The 17,371-nt window shown below is 39.2% G+C and overlaps 1 protein-coding gene and 1 pseudogene across 2 annotated transcripts in view; both read right to left on the bottom strand.

Annotated features, from left to right (window-relative positions):
• TSHR (thyroid stimulating hormone receptor) overlaps positions 1 to 17,371 on the bottom strand; it is a 151,369-nt gene that overhangs the window by 108,145 nt on the left and 25,853 nt on the right. The window lies entirely within an intron of this gene.
• LOC112131880 (G protein-coupled receptor associated sorting protein 3-like) lies at positions 15,105 to 16,757 on the bottom strand (annotated as a pseudogene).

Genomic DNA, 17,371 nt, shown 5'->3' with positions numbered 1-17,371 from the left:
GTTAAAGTACATGATATCCAAGTCTCTAAAACTCTGTAAGTCCATGGAAATTATAATAACTACTGCCTCTTTCTTCTCCAAGCAATATGATATCCTCAAAATTGGATGCCAATGAGAAAATGCAGGTTGATGCTAAGACCCCAGTTGGTTTCACAATTGTGCAATCAAATTTTAAGTGTTCTTGATGGAACCAGCCAACCTGAGACAGCCCATTTCCTTAGTCATGGAGATGTACTTTTGGAAGGAAAAATCTGTAGTAGGCATAAATCAGTCCAAGCCAGTGGCTTTCCAAGAGGGTATGATTACAAAAGAGACAAAAATTATTATAGCCCAGAAGGGGAAAAGAAAGCAGAACTCATTATCCTTATAAAATATGTCCTTTGATTCTTCCTTCTACTCTATTGCACACACTGTTTCTTAGGCTATCTAGTTGTCAGTGAGGTCAAGATAATAGTGGTTTTAGAGAGACAGCCAAGATTAGCCATTCTGGTTTCTTTTTATAATAACTACTCCTTAAGAAATTCAAGTTTCTTGATGTTGGAAATCATTTAAAGTTCTATAGTATGCAGTAGTAGCTTCTGCTTGATCTTTATAAGTAATAACTTCAAGATATTGCAGTGTGATTACATAAAAGGTCATAATGGAAGTCTGTTTTTCTCCTCTGTAATACCCACCAAACATGTAATTATTTGATCATTGTTGGCTGTCTGTCTAAAATGCAAATTCCATGGAAACGTGGGCAACTTATCTGTTCTGTTCAGCATTCAATTTCCAGCACCTAGCACAGTGTTAGCACTCAAACAATATTGATTTGAACAAAGAAATCTAACCTATGAATGATTGCCTGCCCCAATACTCTTCTTATTTCCCACATAACACACACTGTGACTTTTCTCAGGCAGTTTCTTAAAAGAATAGAAGCAACCAATATTTTTTCCCTCAAATTTCAGAAAGAAATTTTTTTTGTCCCTTTGTCTTGGATCAGGGCAAGGATTCTATTTCTCCCTTTTAAATTACTTCATTAATCCTTGTTATTAACTATATCAAATGGGCACTGGGTGGTTCGTAATGATGTAATAACAACTCATCTGGCATTGCAGCTTTCACTGTTGTACAATGAGAATGCTTCCGAGTCCCAAATGGGAGAATGAGCTTCCCAAGTAGGTAAATACCACCTCGTGGGACAGTCCAGACAAACAGTCTCATCCAAAAAATTAAGTAAATATGAACAATCTCCTATCTCTTAAGTATCTTCTGATGCCTTTTCAGGCAACAGCTACCTGGGGTTTGGGAGGTAGGCAGATTAGACACTAACCTGCCCTGTCCTGTAATTTTGCCAGAAGTCAGACATAACCTAGTTTCTAACCCAGGATAATCTTACAATAGAACTATATTTGTCTGTATATTATTTACTTATTTCGTAACTATCTCCATATTTCATTTGATCTTTGTGAATACCGTGAGGTTGTTAACATAAGTATTAATTATTATTGTTATTCCCATCTATTTTGTATATGCAATAACTCCAGGGTTTAAATGATCATTTTAGGGTAAAAGAGCTAGTTGGAGGCAAAGCTGGGTCTCTTCCTCTCTATGTCGCAAAGCAGCATGATGTGGCAACTACAGGAATAACACCCACTTAATTCCAAATCCATTTTTCATCTATGTGACCTTAGAAAAATCCTTTACATTTTGTAAGCTTTAGTTTCCTTAATTCCTTTTTTTTTAAAAAAATGGGAGCTAAAGAGGTAAAGAGAGATGGGGGGGAGGTGAATGTTACTATTTGCCCGTGTTTAGCTCACAGAATTATCCTGAGGTGGGGATGATAAAGGTTAAAGTTCTTTGTAATGTATAATGTAACTGTGATATGGTATTATTCTTTTTATACCAAAACTGATGAAAAGCATGGAGCTTTGGAATCAGAGACACTTTGTTCAAGTTTCCTTTCTAGTTGCTTGACATTGGTTGAGTTCTTCAACCTCTTTAAGCCTCCAGTTCCTCATCTGTAAAATGGGAGCAATAACATCTGTCTGTTAGGGCTGATATGCTGAATAAGTGAGATTCAGTAGAGAAAAGAGAAGTCACTAAATGGATAGTAATGGTGGTAAAGGTGGTGGTGTAGTACTAGTAGTAGTAATAATAACAGCAATAATAATGTGTCTTCTTTACTGTTGAAGAAACTGACATTCAGTAGCTTAATGATTTCATATAAGGTTTCCTAGAGAATAGAGCAGCAAGAGACTTCATACACCACTGCTAAGTCTTGTATTTTCTCTGGGAGAAACAGATTTGGAGTGGAAGCTAGATGAGAAGAAATTTTTGTTTCCTCTGCATCCCACCATCCGCACCCACCTCAGTCCACGGGCTCAATTTCTTTAAAATTTAAGGAGGAACGAGTACAAAAGAGAGTCCCCTCTCCCCCACTACTATAGGAATTCCAAGTAATCTTAGGCAAGAGAATAAATTCGTAGTGGTGCCACTGCTTAAAGCCTAGATTTTCCTGATTGCTCGAACAGTACTTCTTGCCATTGAGGACCAGATCTGAACGTGCGGGAGTTCTTCGTCCACTTAGTAACTAGACTCCCTGTACACTGAGATGAAACCAGTGTGTCTCTTTGTGCTCCCTCTGCTGGTTAGCTGAAAGCTTAATATGACAGAGCAAAGTGATTCAGAAAATTTTGCAATAAACCAGTCATCGTCACTTACTAGATCATAGACGAAAGTTTTAAAAAAATGACTATGAATCATGGAAACTGTGGCATCATATCAGATAATAGCTCATTTAAAGGTAATACAAATCTGGGAGGAAAGAGGGAGGATCTAGAAGCAAAGGGCATCTGGATGTTCCAACAAGCTGCTAGGTTTGTGTTGGGACTCTGGAATGTAATTGAAAGCTTGACAGTAGTAAGAATGATTGATCTGGTTACTGCTCATGTATTCATTTAAGATGATCACTTCAACAAAATGCTCTGCAGTTGCGATTTTGTAAAATGTATTATAATTATAAGGGAACAACATCTGTTTTGGAAACACAAGGTAGAAAAATTCTATCACAATCATGCAGGGTAAACAAAAAACTGACATTTAAAAATATTTTCATACAAGGCTTACAAAAACATACAGTTCACCCTTGACAATGCAGGGGTTTAGGAGTGTCGACAACCGCATAATCAAAAATTTGTACATAACTTTTGACTCCCCCAAAACTTAACTACCAATAGCCTACTGTTTTTCTTGTTTGTAGCAAGAAGGTGTGTTTGCTACCCTTTGTTCTTTTTTTTAAACTTTTATTTTAAGTTCAGGGGTACAAGTGCAGGTTTGTTACACAGGTAAACTTGTGTCACGGGAGTTTGTTGTACAGATTATTTCATCACCCAGGTATTAAGCCTAGTACCCATTAGTTGTTTTTCCTAATCCTCTCCCTCCTCCCATCCTCCAGCCTCTAAAAGGCCCCAGTGTGTACTATGCCCCTCTATGCATCCATGTGTTCTCATCATTTAACTCCCACTTATAAGTGAGAATATATGGGATTTGGTTTGCTGTTCCTGTATTGGTTTGCTGAGGATAATGGCCTCCAGCTCCATCCATGTCCCTGCAAAGAACATGATCTCATTCTTTCTTACGGCTGCATAGTATTCCATAGTGTATATGTACTACATTTTCCTCATCCAGTCTATAATTGATGGACATTTAGGTTGGCTCCATGTCTTTGCTATTCTGAATAGTGCTGAAATAAACATATGCATGCATGTGTCTTTAAAATAGAATGATTTATATTCCTGTGGGTATATATCCAGCAATGGGATTGCTGGGTTGAATGGTATTTGTGTCTTTAGGTCTTTGAGGAATCACCACGTTGTGTTCCACAATGGCTGAATTAATTTACACTCCCAACAGGGTAAAAGCATTTCTTTTAACTTTTAATAGTAGCCATTCTGACTGCCATGAGATGGTACCTCATTGTGGTTTTGATTTGCATTTCTCCAATAATCAGTGATGTTGTGCTTTTTTTCATATGATTTTTGGCCACATGTATGTCTTCATGTCCTTTGCCCACCTTTTAATGGGGTTGCTTATTTTTTCTTTGTAAATTTAAGTCCATTATAGATGCTGGATATTAGACCTTTGTCAGATGCATAGTTTGCAAATTTTTTGTCCCATTCTGTAGGTTGCCTGTTTACTCTGTTGATAGTGTTTTTTATACTCTCAACAAAGTAAATTGAAGCACATTAGTTTAATTAGATTCTATTTGTCAATTTTGGCTTTTGTTGCAATTGCTTTTAGCATCTTTGTCATGAAATCTTTGCCCGTGCCTATGTCCTGAATGGTACTGGCTAGGTTGTCTTCCAAGGTTTTTATAGTGTTGGGTTTTACATTTAAGTCTTTAATCCATCTTGAGTTAATTTTTGTATATGGTGTAAGGAGAGGGTTCAGTTTCAGTCTTCTGCATATGGCTAGCCAGATATCTCAGCACCATTTATTGAACAGGGAATCCTTTCCTCATTGCTTGCTTTTGCTTGGTTTGTCAAAGATCAGATAGTTGTATGTGTGTGGTCTTATTTCTAGGTTCTTTATTCTGTTCCATTGGTCTATGTGTTGGTTCTTTTACAAGTATCAGGCTGTTTTGGTTACTGTAACCCTGTGGTATAGTTTGAAGTTGGGTAGCGTGATGCTTCAAGCTTTGTTCTTTTTGCTTAGGATCGCCTTGGCTATTTGGTCTCTTCTATGGTTTCACATAAATTTTTAAATAGTTTTTTTTACTAGTTCTGTGAAGAATGTCAAAGGTAGTTTAATGGGAATAGCATTGAATCTATAAGTGGCTTTTTAAAATGATTACTAATAGCCTACTGCTGACTAGAGACCTTACTGATAACATAAACAGTCAGTGAAGACTTTTTTTGCGTATGTATTGCAAACTGTACTTTTACAATAAAGTAAGCTAGAAAAAAAAAGAAAATGTTATTAAGAAAATCATAAGGAAGGGAAACTATATTTACTATTCATTAAGTGGAAGTGACTCATCATAAAGGTCCCCATCCTTGTCATCTTCATGTTGAGTAGGCTAAGGAGGAAAAGGAAGAGGAGGGGTTTGTCTTGCTGTCTCACTGTGTCAGAGATGGAAGAGATGGAGGATGTGCAAGGGGATGCAGAAGAGGCAGCACACTCATTGTTACTTTTAGTGAAAAAAAATCCTCATATAAGTGGACCTGTGAAGTTCAAACTTGTGTTGCTCAAGGGTCAACTGTATAGAAATGGTAGAACATTGCTTAACCTTTTTTTTAATTCTGTTTTTGTCTACATGGGAAAAGAGAAATGAAAAAATTAAGATTGATATGTAGATCATTCAGACTCAGAAGGGCCTAAAATATCCAGGTATTTGAGATGGATATTAAGTCCCTTAATTATAGACCAGTGCTCTGCAAAGTGGGGTCTATAGGGGTGGCCATGATGATCCACTGGTGTGCAGAAAGCAAACACATTAACATTTATTTTTCTTTATCTCATGTTTTTGCCTTTACATTATTTGTGTGTTTTATAAACATGTATTCGAGGTGACGATTAGTAGAGTAGTATAGTATAGAATTTATAAATAAATGTATATATTAGGAGTACCTGTTCAAAAACTTTACTGATAGGAGTATACAATGAATTAAATCTGGAGATCACTAACCTAGATCTCTGGTTCAATACTAAACATTACTGGGCAGAGTAGGCATATACTCATAGTTAAATATTATTATTTTCCCTAGCATCAATCTGTGAAAAATATTTAGTGACTATGGATTGTGTGTCCAGAGCTATGCTAAGTACAGACAGGATTACAAGAAATGTCTAAGCCCCAGGTATTATGTGACACAATCTCTCTACCGTCCAGAGGAGTCCATTCCATTGTTGAACAGCTGTGATCTTTAGAACAGTTCTTACTGAATCCAAATCTGATATGTGATAATCAAATTTGGGAGTACAATTTTTTTGGTCTAAGTTTTGCCTACTGGGACAACACTGGATCTCCTTTAAATAACTGAAGACAGCTCAAATCTATATTTTATTTTTCTCTTCCCCAGAGCCCTACTTGAGCTCTTTTAACTTGTTTTGGCATAGCATGGGGTACTGTCTAGCCTATTAGATGGCATCACCTGAATTTACTCTAGTTTATCAATTCCTCTTAAAATGTGATTTGACCCACAAGGAAAGCAGTGAGACTATCATTTCTCTTGGTTCCCATCATTTCCCATGATTCTATACTGGTACTAATAAGTTAATATTTTTAGAAACTTCATCTGTCTCTTGTCTCTTTTTATAGTTAACTGCAGCTCCCAGATGTTTTAACCGTGACCTCTGGACTAGGACTTTACAATCCAATAATTGTGCAATTTATTATTTAGAGTCAAATGTAGGGTTTATATTTATCTTAGTTAGGTATCATCTTGCAATTCTGTTTTGAAACACAGTCTGCTGAGATTATTTTTTAATCTTGCTGCATTCAGCAAGTATTTGCTAAGCACTCATTAAATGCTAATCCTTCTTTTGGGTTTGGGGGTGTCATATGAAAAATAAGTTGATGTCTGTCCTCTTGAGTATCTCACATTCCAGTTGGGAAACTGGACATAAACCTCTCCATCATGCAACACAGTAAGATCTACAACAGTAGTATGTGTAAAGTGCAATGAAAATGCAAAGAAGAAAGAGACTTAAATAGTCACTCAATATCTTTTTTTTTTTTTTTTTTTTTTTTGAGACAGGGTCTCTCTGTCGCCAGGCTGGAGTGCAGTGGCATGATCTTGGCTCACTGCAACCTCTGCCTCCTGGGTTCAAGGGATTCTCCTGACTCAGCCTCCCAAGTAGCTGGGACTACTGGCATGTGCCACCACGCCCAGCTAATTTTTGTATTTTTAATAGAGACAGGGTTTCACCATGTTGGCCAGGATGGTTTCGATCTCTTGACATTGTGATCTGCCCGCCTCGGCCTCCCAAAGTGCTGGTATTACAGGCGTGAGCCACCACGCCCAGCCCATTTTTGTATTGATTTAGAATTTATGATCAGCTTGCATATCTTTTTTTTAAAATTATCAAAAAATTCTGGTAGATAAATGGGGCTAGTAAATAGTCCCCAGTTTATAGGAGAACCAGAGGCTTAGAGCATTTAAGTGATCCAGCAAATGAAAAGCACCTTTTATCCTTTTAAAGTAAACCAGAACAAAGTGATCCTATCTTTCTGGTCCCACACTTATTTTCCAAGATTCTCCAGAAATTTCACCTAGTGTCCTCAGATATATATGACTGAATCACTTTAGCATCAAGAGACAATCCCTCCAGGCTTGTCGGTGTGAATTCATTTAAGGCAACTTTGCCACTGCTAGGTCAGCAGGTCTTGGTCTGCAGGACACCTTTCTAAGTTTGAAGTCTGTGAGCAAAACTTCCCTAGGCCCTTCTATTATCACTTGTTGTTATCTGCTAACTTTACAATGTCTTTTGGCAGTCAGCTTAGCCATCACTCTTCCTTTCCTCTTGGCTGGGATTTAAAATGTCTCCTTTATGTTGAATTTTATCTCCAATTCCCAGACTTTTTTCCTCTCTCTTCTCCAATATCTGACAATAAAATTTGGAAAGAATGTTTGCGTTAATAATAAAATGAAGCAAAATTCTTGGACATGTCACCATTAATTGCTTTTTTGCCCTTTCTTTACAAAAATTTGTTTCTTTATTTCCTCTTTTAAAACAAACCTGAGTTATTGAACATCTGGGCTGGAATTTCTGCTGAAGAAAAATATTCAGAGGCTCTTGAAGGGTGTCCAAGTTTTCAAGGCTTTTTTTAAGTAGGTAAAACCACTTGTCTGAGAGAAAGAATTCTTCCCCCCACTTAGGTGTTTTTTGTCATGTGCACTGGTGAACAACTTGCATTTAGGGTATGAGTTATATCTGAGGACAAAGAGTCATGGATTCTTTTGCACTATCTTGAGTAATTTAATTAGAAGAGTTTATAGTTCTTTTAATGTAGAGTCATAACATCATATGAGAAAACATTGAAATCTGATGATTTTTAAAAGTCATATATGGATTTGCACATTATTCTTAACAGAGAAAAATCAGAACTTATTCAAGCTGTACTTTAATCGTTCTCTTCATGAATGTCACTGTTAACTTGCACAAAACATTTAAAAATTATCTGTTTCGGACAGGTGCAGTGGCTCATGCCTGTAATCTCAGCACTTTGGGAGGCCGAGGTGGGTGGATCACCTGAGGTCAGGAGTTCGAGACCAGCTTGGCCAACATGGTGAAACCCCATCTCTACTAAGAATACAAAATTTAGCCAGGAGTGGTGGGCGCCTGTAATCCCAGCTACTGGGAAGGCTGAGGCAGGAGAATCGCTTGAACCCAGGAGGCAGAGGTTGCAGTAAGCCGAGACTGTGCCATTGCACTCCAGCCTGGGCAACAAGAGCGAAACTCTGTCTCAAAAAAAAAAAATTATCTGTTTCAACCTGTCTCTTAAGGAAAGCGACCACCAGTTTTGTGTTTCCAACATCAATGATTTCAAAAACCAGCATAGTAACAATCTCAAGTAACAGGGTTAAGTAACAGGTGTAGGTTCAAAGCTTTTTTAATTGGACATATCTTATTTGCATCCTCTTCCACTCTGGACTCAACCGAGGAACCTTCCCACAGGGCATGGAATCTGGCTTTCCAAAGAGCCATCAAAGGGGCCAGATGACAGAACTGGAAGTGCAGGGGAGTAACTTTGATCGGTGGGAAAAAAGATATGAGAAGATATAGGGAAACTAAGTTGCTTATTATGAACTGCCCCAAGGCATGGGTCCATATAGCCTGTCCACAGATACCTTGCTTGGATGTACAGACCACCTCCCACATTCCCTGCTGGGTTTCCAGGTTCGCTGGGAAGCAGAAGTCACTGCATTGTCCCTTAGCCCTTCCTGCCTTTTCTTTCTCCTTACTCTCACATCAGCAAGTAATCTCTGCCTCACACTCTGTTTTCGAGGGAACTCTGGCTAAAAATATCTATTAACCAGTACATTAAATGTTCATTTCAATCCAGTATAGCTTTTGTGAACCTACTATATGAAAGGCGCTATATTGGATATTATAAGGGAATTAAAGCTGAATAAAATTTAATCCTTGACTTTTGGCACTAATGGTCCGGAAGAGAAGCTAAAACAATTGCATAGGCAGGTAGCTCTGGAAAACAATTCAGGAGAGTTGGGTTCTAGGTCTGGCTCCATTGGTCGCTGGCTGATATTTAATCTTGAGCAAGACATTTACTCTTTCTGGGTCTCAGTTCCCTTAGAGTAAAATACAGGGCTGTCTTAGATAACCTCTAAAGTGTCTTCCACAACTAAAATCCTATGATTTTATAAATTTAGTTGAATAGAAGTAAGACTAAAGTGCAATCCACATGCTGTGGGAACCCAGGACTTAAGGATTTGGGAAGCCTTTGGGAAGAATAAGGTATTTGATCTGAGACTTGAAGGATTTGTAGGATTTTGATAGGCAGGGAGCAGATGAGCATTTCAAGCAGAAAGAAAAGCATAAACAAAGAAGTGTAAAAGGAAGATTGCAATGTGCATTCAGAAGAGCTGTGAATAATCTAGTTTGGTTGAAGCAAGGCGTAAATTAAGTTGTCTAAATTAAAGAGGTTGGTAAATTAGAAATGGAAGATGTCGACTGCCATGTTAAAAATTTGAGCTTTAACGGATATTCATTGACCCAACGTATCTATGGAACACCTACTATCAGAGAGTGAGTGAGGTGCCGAGAACATAGAAATAAAGAAAATATAGTTGCTGCCCTGAAGAATCCTCAAGGGGCTTATGAGCAGTGGGCAGGGAAGTGGTAACCACAAGTGAAGCTAGTGTAAAAAATGCTGTAACAAATGAAACTGAAGTGGAGGGAAGGGAAGTGTGGGACATTTCAAGGTGCAATTAACATGAAAGAGGCAGAGGAGGAGTCAATGATAACAGAAATAAGGACAATGGGAAAAAGAGAAGCATAAGTAGTTTTGTTAACAGAAAGGTGAGTTCATTTTGGATGCTGAATCTGAGGTGCTCCCAGACAACTAGACAGAAATGTCTAACTGGTAGAAAAAATACTGGTGTGTGGCTAGCTTGAGATGTTGGCGCAAGTGATATGAGTATATTCTGTGAGTGACTCATAGGTCTGGAGAGATGTGTCAAGAAAGAAAATGTAGACAGAAAAGAAGATCAAGGGGAGTAGTTTGGGGGAATGCCCACATTAAACAGTCAGAAAAAGTAGGAGGTGTGGACCAAGAAGACAGAGTCAAACTATCAGAGATGTTCGACAATCAGCATAAAGGATGACGAAGGATGAAAGAATTTCAAGGAAGATGAGAGGGGTGAATTAAATCAGAGGCTCCTCAAGCTTAGTGGACCAAATGCATCCAAATCAGTTGAGACGTGTCTTTAGAATATGGAATTTGTGTCTACATGGATCCTTAAGAAACTGTTAACAAGGATTGCCTTAGGAGAGGAAATGTAAGGAAACTAAGGGGAAGTGATATGGTTTGGATCTGTGTCCCTGTCCAAATCTCAGGTCAAATTGTAATCCTCAGTGTTGGAGGTGGGGCCTGGCGGGAGGTGATTAGATCATGGTGGGTAGATATCCCCCGTCGTGCTGTTCTCATGATAGCGAGTGAGCTCTCATGAGATCTGGTCATTTAGAAGTGTGTGGCACTTTCCCACCCCCTTCCTCCACGCCTACTTCCCCTTCACCTTCTGCCATAATTATAAGTTTCCTGAGGCTTCCCCAGAAGCCAAGTAGATGCCAGCATCATGCTTCCTGTACAGATTGCATAACTCTGTGCCAAATAAACCTCTTTTCTTTATCAATTACCCAGTCTCAGGTATTTCTCTATAGCTTGTAAGAACACTTATACAGGAAGGGTGGATTTAAGTATTGTTTAAATTTTTACCCAATGCATGATTTACCTAACTGAATAAATACATTTAAATTAAAGTTCAAATGGGAGTTTGGATTTTAATGCTGACAATAGGTCAAAAGAGACCTCTACCTCAGACCTAAAAGGTGAGAATTTTCAGGAAGGGGACCCAGGAAAACAGTATTTTTAAGTTGTCCTGGCAATTTTAATCTGTTGTCAAATTTGAAGACTCCTAGAGTAGATAATTTCTAATAGAACTTCAAGTTCTTAGAATAAAGTGTTGTGGCTAAGTAGGAAACTGAAGGGCAATATTTTCATATACGGAGATCATCCAGAAGACTTGAGAGGGCCTTGTATCAATGGGATGGCAAGTTTTGGTAGAAGGCTGGAGGCAGCAGAAGTCAGTCTGAAAGGAATGAGGAATAAATAGATGATGAAGAAACAGCGACAGTGAAGAATATAAGAAAGAAAGGAAGATACTAGTATCTGAGGCATAGCAACATCAAGCAACAAGGTTAGCATTGACGATGTAAGCTAATTGAGGAACTAGTCTACAAGCTACCAGAAGGGGGCGATAGAGAGCTTTCAGAGCTGCGTGACCTGCTGAAGAAATCCCAGGTGAATTGAGCTGTCAATTAAAAGCATGGGATGCAATAAAAAGGTTTTGTTTTTTAATTTTTTAAAAAGTGTGGGATGCAGCATAAGACTTGAATCAAGCCTAAAACATAATTAATGCCTAAAACATAATTAATGTAAGAAAATTGAACTAGGGTTGAAGTATACAAACAAGCAAAGGATTCAGGGAGTCACCGGGAAGTAATCAAATAAGCCATGAGTCATAAGTGCAGACATCAGGAAAGAGCCAGAGTGCTTTAGCAAATTGCCTCATGGGGGACCAATATTCCTATGGAAATGGCATCTGGGAAGCACCAGGATTGCTTTGGCTGGCTTTTAAAAGAGCTTAGAATACAATCCTTAGATCCAGGAAACTAGGGAAAGTATTACTGTTTCCTTTTTTTTCCTTTGTTTTTAAGGATACAGGAGGCTTGAGATAATTTACATACAGAGGAGAACAAACTTGAGAAAAAGGAAGGGTGGATAGTGCATGAATGTTGGGAAAAACAGGCTGATAATTGAATTTTCTTAAAAGATACTGAAAATTCTCAAGTACTTTCTGAAGCAACTGTGTTCAGCAATAACAATCTTGTTTCTGCAATGTGGCGGACTTTGTGCAAGACACTGTGGAATAACGAATCAGAAGGACATGCTTTACCATTTCCTCAGAACTTATAATCTTGAAGATGATATGGACAAATTAACATATAATTAAAATAGTGTGATAGAATGATAGAATGAGGCTGGGAGCAGTGGCTCATGCCTGTAATCCCAGCACTTTGGGAGGCCAAGGCGGGCGGATCACCTGAGGTCAAGTGTTTGAGACCAGCCTGGCCAACACTTTGAAACCCCATCTCTACTAAAAATACAAAAATTAGCAGGAAGTGGTGGTGGGCGCCTGTAATCTCAGCTACTTGGAAGGCTGAGGCAGGAGAATCGCCTGAACCCAGGAGGGAGAGGTTACAGTGAGGCAAGACTGCGCCATTACACTCCAGCCTGGGCAACAAGAGCGAAACTCTGTCTCAAAAAAAACACAAAAAACAAAAAAAAGAATGACAGAATGAGGAAATATACAGTGAGTTAGCTATGTATAATAGCTAATTTTGAGATTTGAGAAAAGTTAGAGGAAGCCTCCTGGAGAAACTGATGTCTAATTTTATTGTAAAGTTAATAGTGTAGGATCTATCTCTCTCTCTATCTCTCTCTCTCTCTATCTATATTTTTTACCAACTCTCTTCAATACCCAATATAGTCTCCAAGATAATAAATATCTGGACAATGAATAACCTAGGAACTGAAAGATGAAGACTTCCTGGAAGTCTACATAATCCCCAAACCTTCCCACTATGACCACTGACAAATGTTCGATAAAACATAACAATTATTTCAAACGAATAGCTGAACTCTCTAGAAATCCAAGAACTCCCCAGATATTATGAAAGAACTGCAAACAGAGTAACAAGCTCTGTGAATGCTCAAGAAGTAGAAAGATGATCATGGGGAAGGAATCGCCAGCCTCAGGATCCTGAGAGTTTGGATTTTAATGCTGACACTAGGTAAGAAGAGATGTCAGCACATGTGACAGGAAGAGTTGGAATTAAGATATTGCTACAAAATTAGGAATGTCAAAGTGCTATACACTTAATGAAAATGTGAGTCAGCAAAGATCTTCCCACTGACCAAAGTTTGCATATCCCTTGTATATATTCTATTTTGTTGTTGTTGTTGTTGTAGAGGCATGTTTATTGACATGCAAAAATGTTTACAATACACAACTGGGGGGAAGCAAGTTACATACATATTTACAGTATGATCTTGTTTTAGTTTCTTAACTGTCAGAAAACCTCAAAGCATGTTACCCCATATTTTCACACATAGAAACTTCCATTTCAGCTCAGACTAGGGATTATAATTCCCACCATGAGTCTTAGAGAACTCAGCCATAACCTAAACGTCCTGGGCATGCTTTCTGGTCCATACCAACGACCAAGAATCACTATCTTGTAGACTGGCACAGCAGCCTCTTATAGCTTTGCTGTTTTGTATTGTTGAAGCTGCAATTCTGGATCTAAATTTCTCCGATTACATTTATTCTGTCGTGTTAGCTGGTACAAATGCAGAAATGCCCAGGCTTGCGTACTAGTAAAAGATAAAGCCCTTTGGCCTTTCATAGGACACATAGGAGAATAAATCACAAATGATAAAAAAAAATTAAGGCATGATTTTGCAAGGAGGAAAAAAGCAATTACCTTTTAAGTTCAGAGTATAAAACAATGTACAGGATGATTTCAGCTCTTTGGGGAAGATAAAGTACAAATGGATAGAAAAAGATACAAAGGACATCTAACAAGTTCCCCTTGCTGATCACTCCAAATCTCCATCTTACTCATTGAACAAAGTTTGGGGCACCTACTATTTCTGACACTGCCAGATAAAATCCATCTATTCATCTCAGAATTTTCTCCCGACCTCCAGCCAGATGCAACCAAATGTCTAATGGACACAAGCATGTGGAGGAAGTTAAGAATTGTAACACCTGGCATGGACATCGTCCACTGCAACATTAAACATTAAAACCAGTCTCTGAGCTTTGAAGACCATCGCCTCAAAATGTCCTTCAGGGGGACTGTAAAGGAGTATGGTGAGATGGGTTCTGGTGTCAGATAAAACAGCTATGCCACCTGCCTGCTGTGGGAATCTAGGAAAAAGTATTTACCCTCTCTAATTCTCATTGGAGGGTACCCAGACTAATGAGGTCTAATAAAAACATGAGTACCTAGCTCACAGGATCACTGTGAGTAGAGGAAAAAAATAAACTTGCAAAATATGGTGCCAACGCAGTGTCTTATATAGAATAGACACTCACAAAATGTTTCCACCCTTCTCTTTTGTGAGATGACTTTGACATAAATGAAACAGCCTGACAATTTAAGAGTTACAAATTAGAAGCAAAATTAAAATTGAACAAATAATACATTTTGTCTGAAATTCTGGGTCATTTCTGTGTTGTGGAATGAGTATCTGATATAGCCGGAATAGGAGAAAAATAGTAGTTTCTCTTACATTAAACAGCCTATAGCAACCCCTGCCTCTTTTATGTAGAGAGTGCACATTTGGTCATGGGTATACATGTGCACACACACACACACACACACACTCACTCTCTCTCTAGGTACTGTTATCTTTGTGTGTGTGTATGCCTTACTTCTATAACTAGATTACAAATTCAAGGATGTTTTCTTTTTTGCCATTTTAAGCCACAGATGGATCTAAGCAGATACTAATGAACAAGTTAGCTCACTTACAATGAACTGGTTCACTATTTTAAATAAAATGTTAAAAATATGCCAATCTAGACAAGATAAAAATCAACAAACATTTTCAGCTAGTGATATGATATTCATCTGATAACCCCAAAATAGTTTAGCTCAAACCTAGAGCTTGCCACAGGTAACTATGTGTTAAAGATGCAATGTATAACTTGTACACTGTAATAACCAAACGTGATACAAGGCTCTTTGGGAAGGTACAGCCTGCTAGAGTTTGGAGATGGTTCAAAATGTTCTATCTCTGGCTCATTTTACATTGCTTCAATAATCCCTTTAACTTCCCTGAGAATGCCCATGAGTGTGTTATAACTCAAGTGATCAACAACCACAATTGAGCCCTTTCTGATATGCTCCTTTATGTTAATAAATGTGGCCACACCACTAACAAGATTGGCTTTTGCCTCTTTATGGTTAAAGATGAGTTTTGATGCTGCCAATGCCTTCATATTGATCATGTCTCTGGCTGCAGTTGGATTTTCAGATATATTTAAAATTACTTTCAAAACAAGATGTCTGGTTTTGTACTTTCTCAAGGATGGCAAATGAAAAAGCTCTGAAAAGTCACTGGCAACAATGTAGTGATGGACAAAATCAGTAGTCAGTTGCCCTAGTATCTTTAATCCAGATTGCTGTCCAGGTGAGTTCAAAGGAAATGACATGGTGTCTTTACACATATGCTTAACATGTAATTCAATTTTGCGTTGTCTTTCATCCCCAGAAGGAGGATTCAGAGTAATTACTCATAAGAAAATTAGTAATTTTCTCATTTCTGGGGAAGGAACACTGAGCAAGCTTTCAGTAAGTGTCATTATACCATCTCATTAATAAACTCTTGGGCAAATGGGTGAACGTTGTGGACACCCATTGCAATCTGTGCTTTTTTATGGACAAGAGGATCAGTAGTTGACTTAAGTAAGCTAACAAGTTGTTCAAATTCCTCAGAGTCCACATAGCATTCCATTTTGCAAGGGCAAGCAAATGGCTTAATCTCATTTACCTCCCTAATCCTGATTTGGCGTCTAATCTCATCTATGGTCTGGATGCAAGGGTCGGAACCAAAAGGACACTCAGGGATGGGCTGTGAGCATGAGTGAGGGTTCCTAGAAGGGCAGGCTGTTGCCACAGGCAAAGAATAGGCATTTTCTTCAGCTGAGGCCAAAACAATATATGAAGGAGGGCTTGCCTCAGATGCCTGGGATCTAATCTGAACACTGCTGGAGTTACAGCAGGGGCTTTGGGCCAGATAGTTACCTCAGACCAGTCCTTGGGCCTTTTTTTTTTTTTTCATTAATTTAATCCACAGGCTGAGATCTAACTATCCTACACACAGATTTAGGATTAGGGTCAAAACTAGCATCATCTCCTTCCCAAAACCAGTTCCCAATGACATTTTCTTCCTCCTCTTCCTCAGCCCCAGACCTAGGTTTGCAACTGGCCCCAGCCACAGGCTCCAACTCCTCAGCACAGACCTGGCCACCAATTTCAGGTTTATCATTCTTAGCAACGGAATGATTACCAGCCTCTTCTCCATTTCAGAACCAGGAATTGATAGTGGCCTCTTCCTTAGCCCAGACCCAGGCATCAATACCAGCCCCATTTTTACATGTGGAGCTGGTGGACTCTTTCCCAGCCTTGGGACTGAAATCTCCAGTGGCTTTGCCCAGAGCCTTAGGGTCTGACAGGTGCTCCTTCCTTCATCTCAGCACCGACCTTGTTCTTAGACGCTGCCTTCATCTCTGCCACTGCATCTGTCAGAGACCTTGGCTTGTCTTTTGCTTTGGCCCAGGTATTGGCTACAGGCCTAACCACACCCGTAGCCTCCCTCTCTTCTCCAGCTTTAGCTTGTATAGCAGCCTCTTTTCCGTTTTGGCCTGGGCTCTTGTCTTATTCTTAGTCCCAGTCATGGTTGAAGCCCAGTTACTTGGCCCTGTCCATCTTGGCCTTGGTTCTCAACGTGTCCTAGGTTGATGTCTTAATACTCTTTCACTGGGTCAGGGAAAAACTTGGTAGCAAGACTTAGAGTCAACTTTCAGTTCAGCTGTCACTATGTTCTCTTGCCAAACATGCAGCCTCTGTCAATGATACAGAGGGCAGAGGCACGCTTGGGCTAGGGAAGAATGATTGTTCCCTGGTGCAGACCTGCTGAAGCTGATGGTCTTCTAACAATCCAAAGCCACCACAGCCACCAGCGGTGATGGACCTTGGATCCAAATGAATAGTTTTTGCTCTCTTTCTTAGTTAACTTCCTAGTGAACAGCTACCTACAGATCTCTACAGGAACCTAGAAAGGAACAGACCTCATCACCACCTATGTCAGCCTGCTCATATAGCAGGGGTCCTTAGAAGATGCTATCCTTCCCACAAAAGAAGAGCCTTCTAGCTAGAGAAGAGTCACAGCCTTCACAGGCCCAGGGCCCAGGTCGTCAGCCTCCCATCCTCTCCTCTGTTGTCCTCTGGCTGCTCGTCACTTGGATTCCCACTTCTTTCCCCACGATCTGGATGGCAAAGAGGCGTCCCG

Source organism: Pongo abelii, chromosome 15 (genome assembly GCF_028885655.2).
Source record: "Pongo abelii isolate AG06213 chromosome 15, NHGRI_mPonAbe1-v2.0_pri, whole genome shotgun sequence".
Taxonomy (NCBI): domain Eukaryota; kingdom Metazoa; phylum Chordata; class Mammalia; order Primates; family Hominidae; genus Pongo; species Pongo abelii.
Note: the sequence above shows the minus strand (reverse complement) of the source record. Positions and strands in the feature narration are given on the sequence as shown.